Source organism: Canis lupus, chromosome 37 (assembly GCF_048164855.1).
Source record: "Canis lupus baileyi chromosome 37, mCanLup2.hap1, whole genome shotgun sequence".
In the NCBI taxonomy this organism is placed as follows: domain Eukaryota; kingdom Metazoa; phylum Chordata; class Mammalia; order Carnivora; family Canidae; genus Canis; species Canis lupus.
In genome coordinates, this window is record NC_132874.1 from 1850604 (window position 1) to 1867243 (window position 16640).

The window sequence follows — 16640 nt, forward strand, 5'->3', positions numbered from 1 at the left end:
ATTGAATGTCAGGTATACTTTATTTCTAAAAACTTTTAAAAAGAAATGCCCCAAATGGAAATAGAACCACTCAAATAAAAATTGAGAAAATGTTTTAATTGCATCACCCCAAATTCTACATCTACAAGTTCTAATACAGAGAAACCAGGAATCCAAGTATATCTCTCATAAGTCTTCTCAACCATGACAGAGACAATTCCAGAGGACCTGTAGAAGCAAAGGGACACCTTTTAAATAACTAAGACCTTTAGCAAGGGGAAAGGTCATCTCCCTCATGTCCAACACCACAAGATTTTATCTAAGGGGGAGAGACACGTGGAAAGAGAGCGATTTTCAAGATATATATCACAAGAACAAACTTCTACAGGATATAGGCATATACTTTTGAAGCCTATCTTTGAAAAGATGAATGAAAAAATAGAAGATTAGGAAAGATACACAGATACTCTATTTCTGAGCCTATTTCTTATTACTTGGCACTTGAGTGCCTGGGTGGCTCAGTCTGTTGGGCATCTGCCTTCAGCTCAAGTCATGATCTGGGATTGAGCCCCACATTGGGCTCCCTGCTCAGTGGGGAGTCTGCTTCTCCCTCTTCCTCTGCCCCTCCCCCCCCCAATTCATGCACACACTCTATCAAAATAAATAAGATCTTTTTTTTAAGCACTATGGCATTATGCTTCATGAGTGAACCTAATTGTCCATATTATGTGAGGTCATGTCATTTTAATAGGTTGAGACTTAGATCAGAAGGTAAGATAACAGTAAATCCAAGTTCCCTTGAGATAACCACAGCATAGAAGGAAGAAACCAGAAATGACCTAAACCTGATTGAAACTGTGAAACCTGATTCCTCTCCCCCCAAAATTCACTTCTATTTAGTCTTAGTTGGCTGTTAATCAGTGTAAGTTCAAATACAACTTAAAATATACTCTAAATTGTATGGCAACAGTTATAATACAACCAAACACTGAGAACAGAAACAGCGGCAGTGTACAGAAGTTATTTGTCTAAATCTTTGGCTAGTATTCAATAATATTAAATAGAAAATACAGGTATAAACTTCCATTAGCTTCTATTTAATCCATCCATTGATGGATTAATAACATGGTGATTATTTCGGTACAACTCTAACAGCTGGCATTTGGGGCAGTTTGAGTATGTAAAAGTCAAATAATGCTATTTTTTTATTTGCAAAATCAGTTAAAGTTTGACTCTAAGGCAAGAGACGTAACTCCAAAGCAGTATATAAATTTTTTATTATAGAATTAGTGATCCAGGGGCGCCTGGGTGGCTCAGTGGTTGAGCGTCTGCTTTTGGCTCAGTTTGTGATCCTGGGGTCCTGGGATGGAGTGGAGTCCTGCATCAGCTCCCCATAGGGAATCTGCTTCTTCCTCTGCCTATGTCTCTGCCTCTCTCTGTGTGTCTCTCATGAATAAATAATTAAAATATTTTTTTAAAAAATCAATTATTCAAATATGTGTTTAATTTAAAATTTTTGACTTCGTATATTTAATGGGAAATCCTTAAATGTTCTATACAGAGATACTGTCTGCAAGGAAGCACAAAGGAAATTTCTGGGGGACAGACATGCTCTGTATCATGGCTAGGAATGGTGGTTACTCAAGTGTATACATTTGTCAGATCATTCACCTGTATACCTAAAAATACTTTCAATAAATATTTGATAAAAATGTTATATAAACAGCCCTTTAATTTCTATTTCTCTTTAGAGTCACTTAATTTTTTCCTTACAAAATGTACACATTCTTGAGAAGTTTGTAAAACTAGCTATTTACGTTTGCAAATCTGTAGGATCCAGATTTAAACTCAGCAGCATCTATTTCTCTCCACACACGTCATACACACACACACACACATACACACACAAACATATATATATTTCCATATCTTGCTGCGTCATTGAAGATCATGAACTTTAATCATTCTCAGGTAATTCTGACAATGATTTTCTATTTTTTAGTTTTTCCAGATATAATTGCTTATATTTTTCCAATTTTTGTTTTTTAAAGTCTTCATGGGAATCTTTCATTCAGGAGCACTGACGACCTACATATTTAATTCTGAGTTCTGTTTGACTCTCTCTTAACTGTTCCCAATTTCTTTGAGATGCTCCTTGTGTTATATGCAAGGTTCAGTTCTCAGCAGTATCACATTAATAACTCATTTAATCTTCATAATCTTCATAGGTTCCTTCCAGAACCACCAAGGAACAATCTCTGAGATGCACCAAGGGAGAATGCTACACACTGTGAGAGGTTTCAAATTCCACCCATCCTTAACCAACAGATTGTGAGAGGCTTGTTTAGATATAAGGAAATAAGACTTAAGAAATGTAGAGGGACAATCAGACAAATCCATTGATGTTGCTTCTCAGGCTTGTCCATTTAGGAAGGAACACGAGCCTATGACGTTTTCTGAGATGCAGACCCAAAAGCACGTATTTAGCACCAGGCACTGCACTTTTCTGTTCGTTACTCACTTTTTCCAACTACCAATGTGCTTCTCAGTGCTACACTCCTTCACTCACATTCATCACTGTCAGAATGAATAATTAGCATCAGGCCATACCTTGCTGAGGGACGGAATCTAACAGTTTTCATTTGAAATATGACAGTATTTGGATCTCTGTGATATTGTCAAATATATTGAGATCTATACAAGGTCTGGTAGATGAGCTGAGGTATACATCTCTCTCTCTCTCTCTCTCTCTCTCTCTCTCTCTCTCTCTCTCACACACACACACACACACACACACAAATACCACAGCAGGAAAATAATTGGACTGGGATTAGACATAGACTCCAATTTTAGTTTTGCCATTTGCTAGTTGTGAAACTTTAGGAAGTCCTATCTTGGGCAAGTAGTAGGGCACATAACACAGCAATTAAGAATGTGAGCTCCTGGGGCACCTGGATGGCTCAGTCAGTTAAGCATCTGCCTTCAGTTCAGGTCATGGTCCCAGGGTCCTAGGACCAAGCCCCATGTCAGGCTCCCTGCTGATCAGGGGAGTCTGCTTTGCTTTTCCCTCTCCTGCCCCTGCTCATGTGCTCACTCTCTCTCACTCACAAATTCTAAGCATAGAAACATAAAGAAAATGAAACCAATGCTTATAATAATCAAATCAGTCAAAACCAAATAAAACCCTAAAAAAAAAAAAAAAAAAAAAAAACTCCTGTAGCCATGTCATGGATGACCTTGGGTGAGTTATTCAACCTCTCTGAGACCATTTCCTTACCTGTAAAAAGAGGTTAAAAATAATGACTTCAATAATTTATTCAAAATTTATTTGATTATCTGTAACATGCCAGTCTCTGTTGGAGCTTATGTTTTGAGGTAAAATGTGCTAAGACACATCTGATAGGGACTACCAGGAATAAATGTATATTACAACAAAATTAGGTTTACTCATTTACTGCAACAAGGTAGACCATTACCAGCAGAATTGTGGAGCATCTCACAAAGTATGAAACGGAGTTATTGCAGGATTTTGAAGAAAAGTGAAATTTTAGGTAAAATTAAATGAAAAGTGTTTTGATAGGCTCAATGGAAGGCCAGTCTGGATTATTATTATTTTTTTTTTTTTGAGAGAGAGAGAGAGAAAATCTTAATCAGGCTCCCCACCCAGCACAGAGCTGACCTAGGGCTTCACATGGGGCTTGATGCAATGACCCTGAGATCATGACCTGAGCCGAAATTAAGTAAGATGTTTAATCAACTGAGCCACCAAGGCGCCCCAGCTGGTCTGGATTAAAAGGTAGACTACAGTCTTGCTTTTTTTTTTTTTTTTTTTGAAATCTCAAAGTTAATATAAAAATGTGATATATTGTGTGTGAAAATGCTGTATCTAAAGCTCTACCACTGATTTGGAAAGAGATTGTTTCTGCCAAACATGGCTCTGATCCTCCAGACGAGAGTGGAACATTTATTTATCCTCACAATCATGTCAAATAGTTTCTAATAGTCTCTGATTTTACCAAAGAAGATTCATTTGTCTCCTGGGAGTTCCTTCTTGTTCAGCAACATTCCACTAAGTAGATACACCACAATTGTTGCTGTTGTTTCAACCTGTTCACCTGTTAAAGAACATGTGGATTGTTTCCAGTTTTTGGTAATTCTGAATTGTACTGTTCTAAATGTTCATAAACAGGTTTTTCTGTGAACATAACTTTTTATTCAGCCTGGTTTTGAAAAGCAGACCGGTCTGAATTTGAATGCTTGTTTGAGATCTATTGATTGCGTGATAAGCTTAGACCAGTTAGTTACTTAACTCAAAAAAAAAAAAAAAAAAAAAAAAAAAGAAGATTCTATTTATTTATTTGAGAGAGAGAGCGAGCAAATGAGCACATACAAACAAGGGGAGGGGCAGAGAGAGAGAGAGAGAAAGAAGTAGGAAGCCTGTCATTGGGCTGGATCCCAGGACCTTGAGATGTGGTTCTTGATCCCAGATTACAACCTGGGCAGAAGGCAGATGCTCAACCCACTGAGCCACCTAGGTGCCCCTGTTACTTAATCTTTCTTTTAGTAACTTTATTAAGGAGTTGCTGTGAGGTTAAATGACCCAGTGTATCAGTGGTTCTCCATTATTTCAGACCTAATGAGCGTTTTTTATAATAAATATTTTGTAATGCCCTCATTTTTATCCTGAAATGAAGTTCATTAAATGGGGAAAACTAACCTACATAATTTTTAAAGCTATATAATGCCCTAACTTTAAAGGAGAAATAAGGGCAGCCCGGATGGCTCAGCGGTTTCGTGCCACCTTTGGCCCAGGGTATGATCCTAGAGACCTGGGATCCAGTCCCACATTGGACTCCCTCCATGGAGCCTGCTTCTCCCTCTGCCTGTGTCTCTGCCTCTCTCTCTCTCTCTCTCTCTCTTTCTCTCTCTGTCTCTCATGAATAAATAAGTAAAATCTAAAAATAATAATAATAATAAAGGAGATATAAAAAAGAATGCACTGCAACATTGCAACTCAGGCTGATAAAATGACCAAATCTTAGTAAAACTCAGAACAAAGTACCTTGATTTACATAGCTGCCTTTATAGAAAAAATCCTTGTATATTAGCACTGAAAAGAAAACAAAACTTCGTGGTTGTGTGTAAAAAAAATTTAGGTTACAGTCTCCCCAAACCTTGAATCACTCTATTTTCTTCACAGATGACAAAGAAAATAGTTTCTCAGATGGGGACCCTTTCACTCTCCTGAAATCAACATAAACCTGCCTAAACCTGTTTCATCCCATACTTGATCCCTCCCATGTCAGTAGAGGAGCTCTGTCTGTCTTTCTGGGACAATTCTTCCTGTGTTTTGGATCTCATCCTTTCTACATTTTCAAGACCTTTAATTTTCCCTTCTCCTTTATACTTTATATACCTTTGCAACTGTACCCTTCCTACTATTTTTTTGCCCAGCTTTAAGGTATATTTTACACACAATTAAATTTACCAATTTTGCTTGAATGGTTTAAGTTTTAACAATTGTTTACAGTTGTGTAACTTCTACCACGTCAAGATTTAGAACCCTATTGGGATGCCTTGGTGGCTCAGCAGTTGAGCGTCTGCCTTTGGCTCAGGGTGTGATCCTAGGTCCAGATAGCGAGTCCCACATCCGGGTTCCTGCAGGGAGCCTGTTGCTCCCTCTGCCTGTGTCTCTGCCTCTCTCTCTGTGTGTCTCTCATGAATAAATAAATAAAATCCTTAAAAAGATATAGAACTGCATTGTCCACTATAAGTACTCCCTAGCCATATGTAGCTATTTAAAATTCAATGAAATTAAAAGCTCACCTCCTTACTTGTACTAGCCATATTTCAAATCCTTATAGCCTCATGTGGCTATGGCTGCTGCATTTAACAGCACAGAAATAGAATGTTTTCCTCATTTCTGGAAGTTCTTTTGGACATAGCTACTCAGTGCTTCTGTAGCTATATCTCATAAATTTTGGTTTTACATATGTTACAATTATGTTTAAAATATTTTATATTTCTTATAGTTTTTTGAACAATTGATTTAGCATTATGTAAAATTTCTAATTATATTGGGATTTTTCTAGATATCTTATTGTGAATGCTTGCTAATTTAATTTCATTTTCCTGGGACACCTGGGTGGCTCAGTGGTTGAGTGTTTGCCTTCAGCTCAGGTTGTGATCCTGGAGTCCTGGGATCAAGTCCCACACTGGACTTCCCACAGGGAGCCTGCTTCTCCCTCTGCCTATGTCTCTGCCTCTCTCTCTGTGTCTCTCATGAATAAATAAATAAAATATTTTTTTAAATTTTATTTTCCTCAGAGAATATATTTTGAATGATCTCAGTCTTTTTATGTCTGAAAAATGCCTTTACTTGATTTTAATTTAAAAAAAGGATTAAAAAAATGATTTTATTTATTTGAAAGTGAAAGGGCACAAGCAGAGGAAGGGGAAGGGGAGAGAGAGAGAAGCAGATTCCCCCCTGAGCAGGGAGCCCCCTGAGCAGAAAGCTCCACGTGGAGCTTGATCCCAGGACCCTGAGATCATGACCTGAGTTGAAGTCAGATGCTTCACTGACTGAGCTACTCAGGTCCCCCATTTTATTCTCATTTTTGAAAGGTATTTCCTCTCTATATAAAATTCTAATGTTGCTCCATGGTCTTCTAGATTGCTTGGTTTCTGGCCTGCTGTCTGTGTTCTATTTTTCTTTCTTTTTTTTTAAATAAATAAAGATTTTATTTATTTATTTATTTATTCATGAGAGGCACACACACAAGCAGAGGGAGAAGCAGGCTCCATGCAGGGAGCCTGAGTGGGACTCGATCCTGAGACTCCAGGATCACACCCTGGGCAGAAGGCAGGTGCTAAACCACTAAGCCACCCAGGGATCCCTGTTCTTCTATTTCTAATGTGTCTTCTTTCTCTCTGGCTGATTTTAAGATTTTCTCTTTATCTCTAGTTTTGATTGATTTGATTATTATAAGCATTGGTTTAGTTTTTTCCATGTTTCTGTGCTTAGAATTTGTTGGGTTTCTTGGGTCTGTGGGTCTGTAGTTTTCATCAGATTTGTACAGTTTTTAGTCACTATTTCTTCAAGTCTTTTTTCTGCCCTGCTCCCTCAATCTCTAGATTTCAACTGCATGAACACTGATACTTTGTTCATTCTTTGGAAAAGACTATCTTTTCTCACAGTTTCTTTTTGGATAGTTTCATTGCTGTCTTCAAGTTCACTAATATTTACACTGCAATGTCTAATTTGCCATTAACCCATCAGTTCAGTTTTCATCATGATCATTTTAGCTTTTACCTCTGAATTCATCTTGAGCCTTTCTAAAAATTTCATCTGCTATTCTCTGCTTATTTTGAACATGTGGAATGTAACTATATTATAATTCTATTTGTTCAGATTGGTTTTAGTGACTGATTCTTTTTCATTGTGGATTGTGATTTTTCTTCCTTTTTTCCCTAATAATCTTTGTTTGGATGCCAGTGTTAATTTTATCTTTTGGGGTTCTAGGTATTTTTGTATTCCTAAAAATATTTATGAGTTTATATCTGCGATGCAGTTAAGTTACTTGGAAATAGTTTGATCCTTTCAGGTCTAGCTTTTAAGATTTGTTAAGTGGGACCAAGGCACTTCTCAGCCAAGGGCTAATTATTGTCTCATATTAGCATGACTATTCTTTGATTCAACCCAGTATTTCATGTATCATGCAGTTTTCTAGTATGGCTGTTGGAACAGGCCCTGTCTGAGCTCTGAGCACTGTTATCCCTAATATTTTTAAATAGTTCTTTTCCTAGCCTTGAGTAGTTGCTTCACATGCATATGGTGATCTGTGCCTTTTGCAGCCAGGTCTGGGATCTTATCTGGAGGCTCAAGCAAGGAAGGATTCACTTCCTAACTTACCTATGTGGTTGTTGGCAGGATTCAGTTTGTTGAGTTACTGAACCATGGGACTTAGTTCCTTGGTGGCTGTTGGATGGAGGCCACCCTTGGTCCCTTGACATACAGACCTCCAGTATCATAGCTTGCTCCTTCAAAGTCTGCAAGAGTAAGAATCTGCTACCAAGACAGGAATAACATTCTTTTTGTAACCTAATCATTTCCTCAAAGTTGCCATATTTTATTGTTTGGAACATGTTACTCAAGAGAAGGGAATTATATGAGGCTGGGAAGGCCAGGATACAGGGATCGTTGAGGATTATCGTGGAGGCTGCCTACCACACAAGGGCACTTGCAGGGCTCTCCCCATCTGCTTCCCATGTCTCAAAGTCACCTTTATTACTGGATATCTGGTATCTTAAAAACCATTGTTTCATATATTTTGTCCTCTGTCAAAAATATATATTGTCGCTTCAGATTTTGTCATCATTCATATATATATATTTTTTGTCATTTCAGGCAGGAAGATAAATCTGATTCTTACTATTTCACTGTGGCTAAATGTGGAAGTTCCTGCTCAGGTACTAGTTCCTATCTTGTTAAATTTGCTAAAAACTGTTTTGGCCTAACATCTGGTTTATGCTAGCGAGTATACCAAGTGTACTTAAAGAACTGTGAGTTTAGCAGTTATTGGATGTAGTATACTAAGTATCAAATAGGTCAAGATGTTTGATGGTGTTCTTCAGATCTCCTGTGTCTTTACTGTTTTTTAAATTACATTTGGTCAATTGCAGAGAGATGGCTGTTGAAAGTTAAGAAATGTCCTTCTTGAGCTCTGATAATATTCTACCTTGAAATCTATTATTATCTGACCATATAGCCACCCAACCTTCTCACACTTACAGCTTGCATAGTAAATACTTCTCTATCCACTTAATCTTAACCTCTATCTTCATATATGACATGTGTCTTGTCTTATAAAAGCATATGGTTTGTTTTATCAGTTCTGATGATCTCTCCCCCCCCTTTTTTTAAAGACTTCATTTATTCATGAGAGACACACACAGAGAGGCAGAGACACAGGCAGAGGGAGAAGCAGGCTCCCTGCAGAGAGCCAGATGTGGGATTGGATCCCAGGACCCTGGGATCATGACCTGAACCAAAGGCAGATGCTCAACCACTGAGCCACCCAGGTGCTCCTGATCTCTCCCTTTTAATCAGGGGACTTAGATGAGAATTGGGCAGACTTTTTCTTTAAGATCCAAATGGCAAGTATTTCAGACTTTATGGGCCATTTAGTTTGTGGGCCATCCACTCAACTCTGCCAGTAAAGAGAGAAAGCAGCAATAATATGTAAATGAATGGGTGCAGCTATGATCCAGTAAAACTTCATGTTCAGAAACAGGCATTGGGCCAGATTTGCTCTTGGTTTGGCAGCCAACGCTCCTGGTTTGAATTTAATAGACTATTAAATTAGACTATTTGAATTTAATGTAATTATTAGTACGTTTGGATTTGTCTCACCATTTTATTATTTGCTTTTTGTTTCTCTCCTTGTTTTCCCCTGATTCTCCTTTCCTTCTGTTTCATAGACTACTTAAATATTTTTAAATATATATTTAAAATTTTTTCCAATTAGCTTTTTAGCTGTGTTCCTTTTCAATATTATTTTTAGTAGTTCCTCTAGGGATTACAGTATGCATTATTTATTCTTCACAGGTTTCTTAGCATTAATGTTTCCCTTCACATCAAAAAGAGAAGCCTTAGGGGCACCTGGGTGGCTCAGTCCGTTGAGCCTCTGAATCTTGGTTTCTGCTCATATTGTGTGATCCCATGGATTTTGGGATGGAGCCCTGCATGGGGCTCTGCACTGTGGGGGAGTCTGCTTGAAGATTCTCTCCCTCTGCCCCTCCCCCTACTCTCTCTTTCCCTCAAATAAATAAATCTTTAAGAATTTTTTTTTTAAAACCCTGCTGTCACAGTGGCATTCTCATAAGAAAACCACCAGCATTTATCCACTCACCAAACATTCATCAGGCAGATTCTGTGTCAGATACTGGGCCAGGATTTGGGGGCTCATAGGTTAAAGACTTTAGTCTCTGGAAGCTCAAAGGCTAGTAGAGACACTGGTGAGTGCTGTGATGGAATAATGCAGGCACAGCATGAGAGCAGTGGTGAAGAAGGCTCTGATATGGTCTAATCCTGGCTGTGCCACATACCAACTCTGCAGCCTTGCACAAATGTCTTAGTCTCTGTAAGCCAGCACTGACCAGTAGAAATAGAATGGAACCCACATGTGTAATTTTAAATTTTCTAGGGATCATGCTTAAGAAAAGTAATTAAAAAGAGGCAAAATTAATTTTAAGAGTATCTTTCATTGAATCCCATATGCCTAAAACATTTTATTTTCTTTTCTAAAAGATTTTATTTATTTATTGATGAGAGACACATAAAAAAAAGAGGCAGAGACACAGGCCAAGGGAGAAGCAGGCTCTATCCCTGATGTGGAACTCGATCCCAGGACTCCAGATCACATCCTGAGCCAAAGCAGATGCTCAACCACTGAGCCAGGCATCGCCCTAAAACATTTTAATATATAATCAGTATAAAAAATTATTAATGAGATATTTTACCTGTTTTTTTTTTGAATCTTCAAAATCTGGTATGTGTTTTATATTTGCAGCACAGCTGAGTTTGATGTAGGTATATTTCTAGTTGTCAGCAACCACATGTGGCTAGAGGTTACTACATGGGACTGTACGTTATTTATCATGTCCTTACACACAAACACTTAATTTTCAATGAACATATTAGTGATCAGTCTTAAGTATAAAGACTACTTCTAAATATGCTGATATGTAAGAAGAAGGGTCATCTCTCTTTTGTCCTCTATGTCTTCTTGTCTTTTCTGTCTGTGACTGAGAGTAAAAAAAGAAATACATGTCATTGGAAAGCCATGAGAATTATTTTTCATTTAAAAAATATAAATTTCTCCTTTTTTAAACTTTTTTCTTTTCTTTTTTTTTTAAGACCTAGTTTCTGCTCTTCTTATATTAAATGTAAAGCAATAATGTCAACAGCGGTTATTCAACAAAGAGGGATTAAGTAAAAGTATTGCTTTGTATAAGTTAAAAAACTAATTTTAAAAGAAAAACTAGCTTTTAAAAGATTTTTATTTATTTATTTTAAAAGATTTTATTTATTTATTCATGAGAGACAGAGAGAGAGGCAGAGACACAGGCAGAGGGAGAAGCAGGCTCCCTGTAGGGAGCCTGATGCAGGACTCGACCCCAGGACCCCAGGATCATGCCCTGAGCCAAATGCAGATGCTCAACCACTGAACTGCCCAGGCATCCCTTAAGATTTTTTATTTTTATGTAATCTCTACAACCAACATGGGACTCGAGCTCACAACCTCAAGCTCAAGAGTCACACACTTCCCTGACTGAGCCAGCTAGGTACCCCAGAAAGAAAAGTTTTTTTTTTAAGAAACATTTAAGAAGTTTTAGGATACTAGTATATTTTTTAAAATATTTACTTTTTATTCATGAGACACACAGAGAGAGAGGCAGAAACATAGGCAGAAGGAGAAGCAGGCTCCCTGTGAGGAGCCCGATGTGGGACTTGATCCCAGGACCCTGGGATCATGACCTAAGCCAAAGGTAGATGCTCAGCCACTGAGCCACCAAGGTGTCACTAGGATAATAGTTCAAATGTTGATTAAGTAGTTTTCTCACAGAAGACTCTATAAAAGCTGTCTTTTTGATAATGGTTTTCCTTTCTTAATACCTACTCATCCTCATGGTTTTATCTGTTTTTAATCTTTACAATTTAACCTTTTCCCAAATCACTTTCTTGCCTGACAATATTTATTCCATTCTCTTTGATTACTTTGTTTCAAATCAGATCCTTCACACCATTAACGTTTTCAGCTAACCCTTTCCTAGATTACTAGATTATATTCATATACTCAGTGTTGTATGTTCTCAGTATTTACAACTTCATTACCCCATTCCTCACAGAGCAGCTTCTTTTCTTCTAGCATTGGACACATGGTAGATTTGTATTTTTATGTCTTTTAGATGGCGAGTCTGGACCTAAAGCCAAAAAATCAGCACTACAGCAACAAGACATTTTCAAAGAAGGTCTATCCCAAGTCATAAACACAGAAGAACTTAAAAAGAAATTTGTTTGGAGAAATATCTGGAAATCTGGAGAATAGTGTAAGAATTAGCACCTAACGCAAAAGAAGTATCTGGGACAATATAAAGTCACCTGTATGGAAATTTCTGCTGAAGAAAGAGATATAGATCTAATGAATTTGGAAAAGTTTTCACTATACAATCAATAGTTTTAGAGCAGACTGATCTCATAGAAGAGTGCTTTCATGAACATGGTAAATGTGGAAAAATCTTCAAACAAAACTCACACTTAATTATACAAGGAAAGTGTGATGAAAAGAAACCTTGCAAATGTGGTAGATGTGGGAAAATCTTCAGAGACCACACTGCTCTTGTTTAGCATGAAAGAACTCATACTGGAGAGTGACCCTATAAATGTAATGTTTGTGGAAGGGGATTTAACCAGAATTCCCACGTAACAAACCATCATAGGACTCATTCTTGGGAAAAGCCCTACAAATGCAACCAATGTGGGAAGGCCTTCAGTTATTGCTCAATCCTCATTCAACATCAGAAAATTCATAGTGGAGACAGACTCTATGAATGCACTGAATGTGGCAAGACATTCAGGTGTAGCAGGTACCTTTCCCATCATCAAAGAATTTACACTGGTGAGAGGCTCTATAAGTGTCTTGAATTTGGAAAGATCTTTACCCAGAGCACCCATCCTAACTCTACATCAGAGAAGCCCTATGAATACAATGAATGTGGTGAAACCTTCACTTAGAGTGCCCATCATACTCAACATCAAAAAATTCATACAGGAGAAAAGCTCTATGAATGTAATGACTATGGAAAAAGCTTTCAGTTTCTCTTCAGACCTCATCCAACATCAAAGAATGCATACTGGAGAGAAATCATACAAATGCAGTGAATGTGGGAATGCCTTTAGTGATTGTTCAGCCCCTATTCAACATCAGAGAACTCATACTAGAGAGAAGCCCTATGAGTGTAAGGTAGGTGGAAAAACCTTTAGCAGAAGTACACACCTTACTCAACATCAGAAAAGTCATACAGGCAATAAACTATACAAATGTAATGAATGTGAGAAAACTTTCATCCAGAGTTCATTCCTTACACAACACTGTAAGGAATGGTTTGTGTAAGGGTTCATACTGGAGAAAAATCCTACAAATGTAATGAATGTGAGAAAGCTTTCAGCGATTGCTCAGGGCATATTCAGCATCAGAGGACTCACACTGGAGAGGCCTATGAATGCAATGATTGTGGGAAGGCTTTTGGTTTCTGTTCAGCTCTTATTCAGCATAAGAGAATTCATACTGGAGAGAAGCCCTATAAATGCAATGACTGCAGAAAAGCCTTTAGTGATAGGTCAGCACTTATTCAACATCAGAGAACTCACACTGGAGAGAAGCCCTATAAACGTATGTGGAAAAGCCTTCAATCAGAGTAAAAACGTTATAAATCACCAGAAAAACACATTCTAGTGAAAAATCCTATAAATGCAATGAATGTGGAAAAGCCTTCGGTTACTGCTCAGGCCTTATTCAACATCAAATCAAATTCGATTGATTTTTAATTTCTGCCTGATTCGATCTAAATTCTGCAGTCATGAAGACTCTTGAGTCCTTTAGGCTTTTTCTAGAGCCACCAGTAGCTGTATAATAGTGCTTCTGGATTATTCCAGCACAAGTGTAAGATTGTGAGAAAGCTGAAACTTTATGACTTCTTTGTTGTTGTTGCTTTCTCAGCCTGTTTCCCCATACAGCAAACACCACTCTCTCTTTGAGATGCACTTCAGCCAGGCATTTCCTGCTTTTCTCCCCTACTTCCCAACACTTTGACCATTTGCTAACTATAGTTGGAATACCCTCCTGACTTACTTTCCTGATTTCTGCCTCTCAAATTTCATTTTATGGTCTTGCACATACATAATTTTGGATGATGATGATGGTGGTGGTGATGATGATGATGATGATGATAATGATGATTCCCCATCAGTGGCTCTCAGCACTTATCTGTTTTTTCTTTGAATGTCTGTAGCATGTATTCACATGGACTTCAGTGGTTCCTTGATGTTCAATAATCACCTTAAGGGTAGGTTCCATACCTTAGAGTTTTATAACTTCACAGAAGCTAAGTAGAGGTAGAAATAGAGTAGAGGCTCAGTAAATCTTCACTGAGGAAGCATGTGGTAGTAACAAGACCATGATGAACACCCATGCTTTATCTCATTTGCAAAATGGCGCTTTGAACTCTGTTTTGTTCCACCCATGAATATACAACCAGACTTACTTTTTTTAAAAAAAAGATTTTATTTATTTATTCATGAGAGACACAGAGAGACAGGCAGAGACATAGGCAGAAGAAGAAGCAGACTCCCTGTGGGGAGCCCAGTGCAAGACTCTATCCCAGGACCTAGGGATGATGACCTGAGCCAAAGGCAGACACTCAACCACTGAGCCACTCAAGTGCCCCTCACACTTACTTTTTAAAACATATATATATGGGCAGCCCTGGTGGCTCAGCAGTTTAGTGTCTGCCTTCAGCCCAGGGTGTGATCCTGGAGACTCAGGATTGAGTCCCATGTCAGGCTCCCTGCATGGATCCTGCTTCTCCCTCTGCCTGTGTTTATGCTTCTCTCTCTCTCTCTCTCTCTCTCTCTCTCTCTGTGTGTGTGTGTGTCTCTAATTAATAAATAAAATCTTTTTAAAAACCATATATATAACTAATCAAAACAAAAATGTATAGTGATTATATTAAAATCAAAGATGATACCATACAGCAATCTTTTTTTTTCTTCTTCAAACAGCTATTTTCAAATAGGATATGGTTCTACACAATAATTTCTAATGTCTATACTTAACACAACTCTCCTGGGATATTTTTAAGCTGACACCCTCAATATTCTCCAGCAACTTGCCACTGGATTTCAGTTATGGATACTAGACTTTCACACAGTTATTCTGGCTTTTTCTTCCATAGCTTGCTTTGGAGATAACTGCTAACTTATTGAATCACCCATTCACTTTGGTCTCTGCTAAATGTCAATTTCCTGTCTCCATTTACAATAGAAGCCAGTTAGTATCTATAGAAACTATAGAATAGTTTCATTCATAAGAAAGAATGAATCTAAGTCACAAAATGGAAGAAGATATTTGCAACATAGTCTATTCTGAAATAGAAGATTTCAGAATATTCTACGTGGATTCTGAAAAAACAGAGCAAAGGAACAAATAAAACAAAACTCAGAGATACAGAGAACAGACTGGTTTATATAAATATAAGATCACTGCTTCCATTTTCCCTTTACTTGAGAGTTTTAACATACTGAGGTTAGTTGTCATACATGGTTGATTTTCTTTATCAACCCCCTAGCAACCAGGTTTGACTCTGTATTCAAAGAGGTTGCTTTCATTAGGCTTATGGGTATCTCTTATAACAGGCCCAGATCAGTGGTTATCCAAAGTCTATGGACATAAGCAAGCCAGGGTTACCTGGCCATGGGGACTCCAAGATGTCAGGACCACAGGCTCTCAGTCATGTTTCTCCGCTATCCTCGATGCATGTTTCTGCCTGGCATCCAGGCATCTTATCCCTTTTCAACCCAGCAGAAATGAAAAGACATCTCTTTCCCATTAGGGGTGTGATCTGGAAGTTTTGTGCATTATTTCACTCATCTCCCATTGACCATATATGGGTCTTATAACCTCTTGTACTGGAGAAGGAGAAGGAGCAAAGCCCTACAGAGTTTTAAAGTGGAGAGTGGTGGGGGGAGGGGCAAGATGGCGGAAGAGTAGGGTCCCCAAATCACCTGTCTCCACCAAATTACCTAGATAACTTTCAAATCATCCTGAAAATCTACGAATTCGGCCTGAGATTTAAAGAGAGAACAGCTGGAATGCTACAGTGAGAAGAGTTCGCGATTCTATCAAGGTAGGAAGACGGGGGGAAAAAGAAATAAAGAAACAAAAGGCCTCCAAGGGGGAGGGGCCCGCGAGGAGCTGGGCTAAGGCCAGGGCGAGTGTCCCCAGGACAGGAGAGCCCCGTCCGGGAGAAGCAGGAGCTGCACCAACCTTCCCGGGCGGAAAGGCGCTCGCAGGGAGTTAAAGCAGGATCCCAGGAGGGCGGGGATGCCCTCGGGCTCCCGGGGACACTAACAGACACCTGCGCCCCGGGAGAGTGCGCCGAGCTCCCTAAAGGGCTGCAGCGCGCGCAGGCATTGACCCGGGAGCAGCTCGGAGGGGCTCGAGTGGAGGCTCTGTGTGGAGGGGGCTGCGCGGCCCGGGAGCAGCTGGGAGGCGGCTCCTGCAGAGGAAGAGGCTCCGTGCGGAGGGGGCTGCGTGGCTCTGGGAGCAGCTCGGAGGGGCTCGGGTGGCGGCTCCGCGGAGAGGCGCTGCGCGACCAGGAGTGTGAATCCAACAGCGCAGGCCCCAGAGCACTGGGCACCAGGACACAGCCCAGGATCCGGCCTCCCCCCGGAAGGCAGAGGCCGGGAGGGCCCAGGACAGCGAGGACGCTCCTGCCCCGAGCTGAGCAGATCAGCGGCCCCGCCCCGGAGCCTCCAGGCCCTGCAGACCGAGAGCTCTGTAGTTACTGCGGGGGCTGACTCCAGGGCTCCAGAGCTGCCG

The 16640-nt window shown here is 39.4% G+C and overlaps 1 pseudogene; it reads left to right on the plus strand.

Moving 5' to 3' along the window:
* The first annotated feature begins 8384 nt into the window (after positions 1 to 8384).
* Positions 8385 to 14670, plus strand: LOC140625999 (uncharacterized; annotated as a pseudogene).
* Positions 14671 to 16640: the final 1970 nt, after the last annotated feature.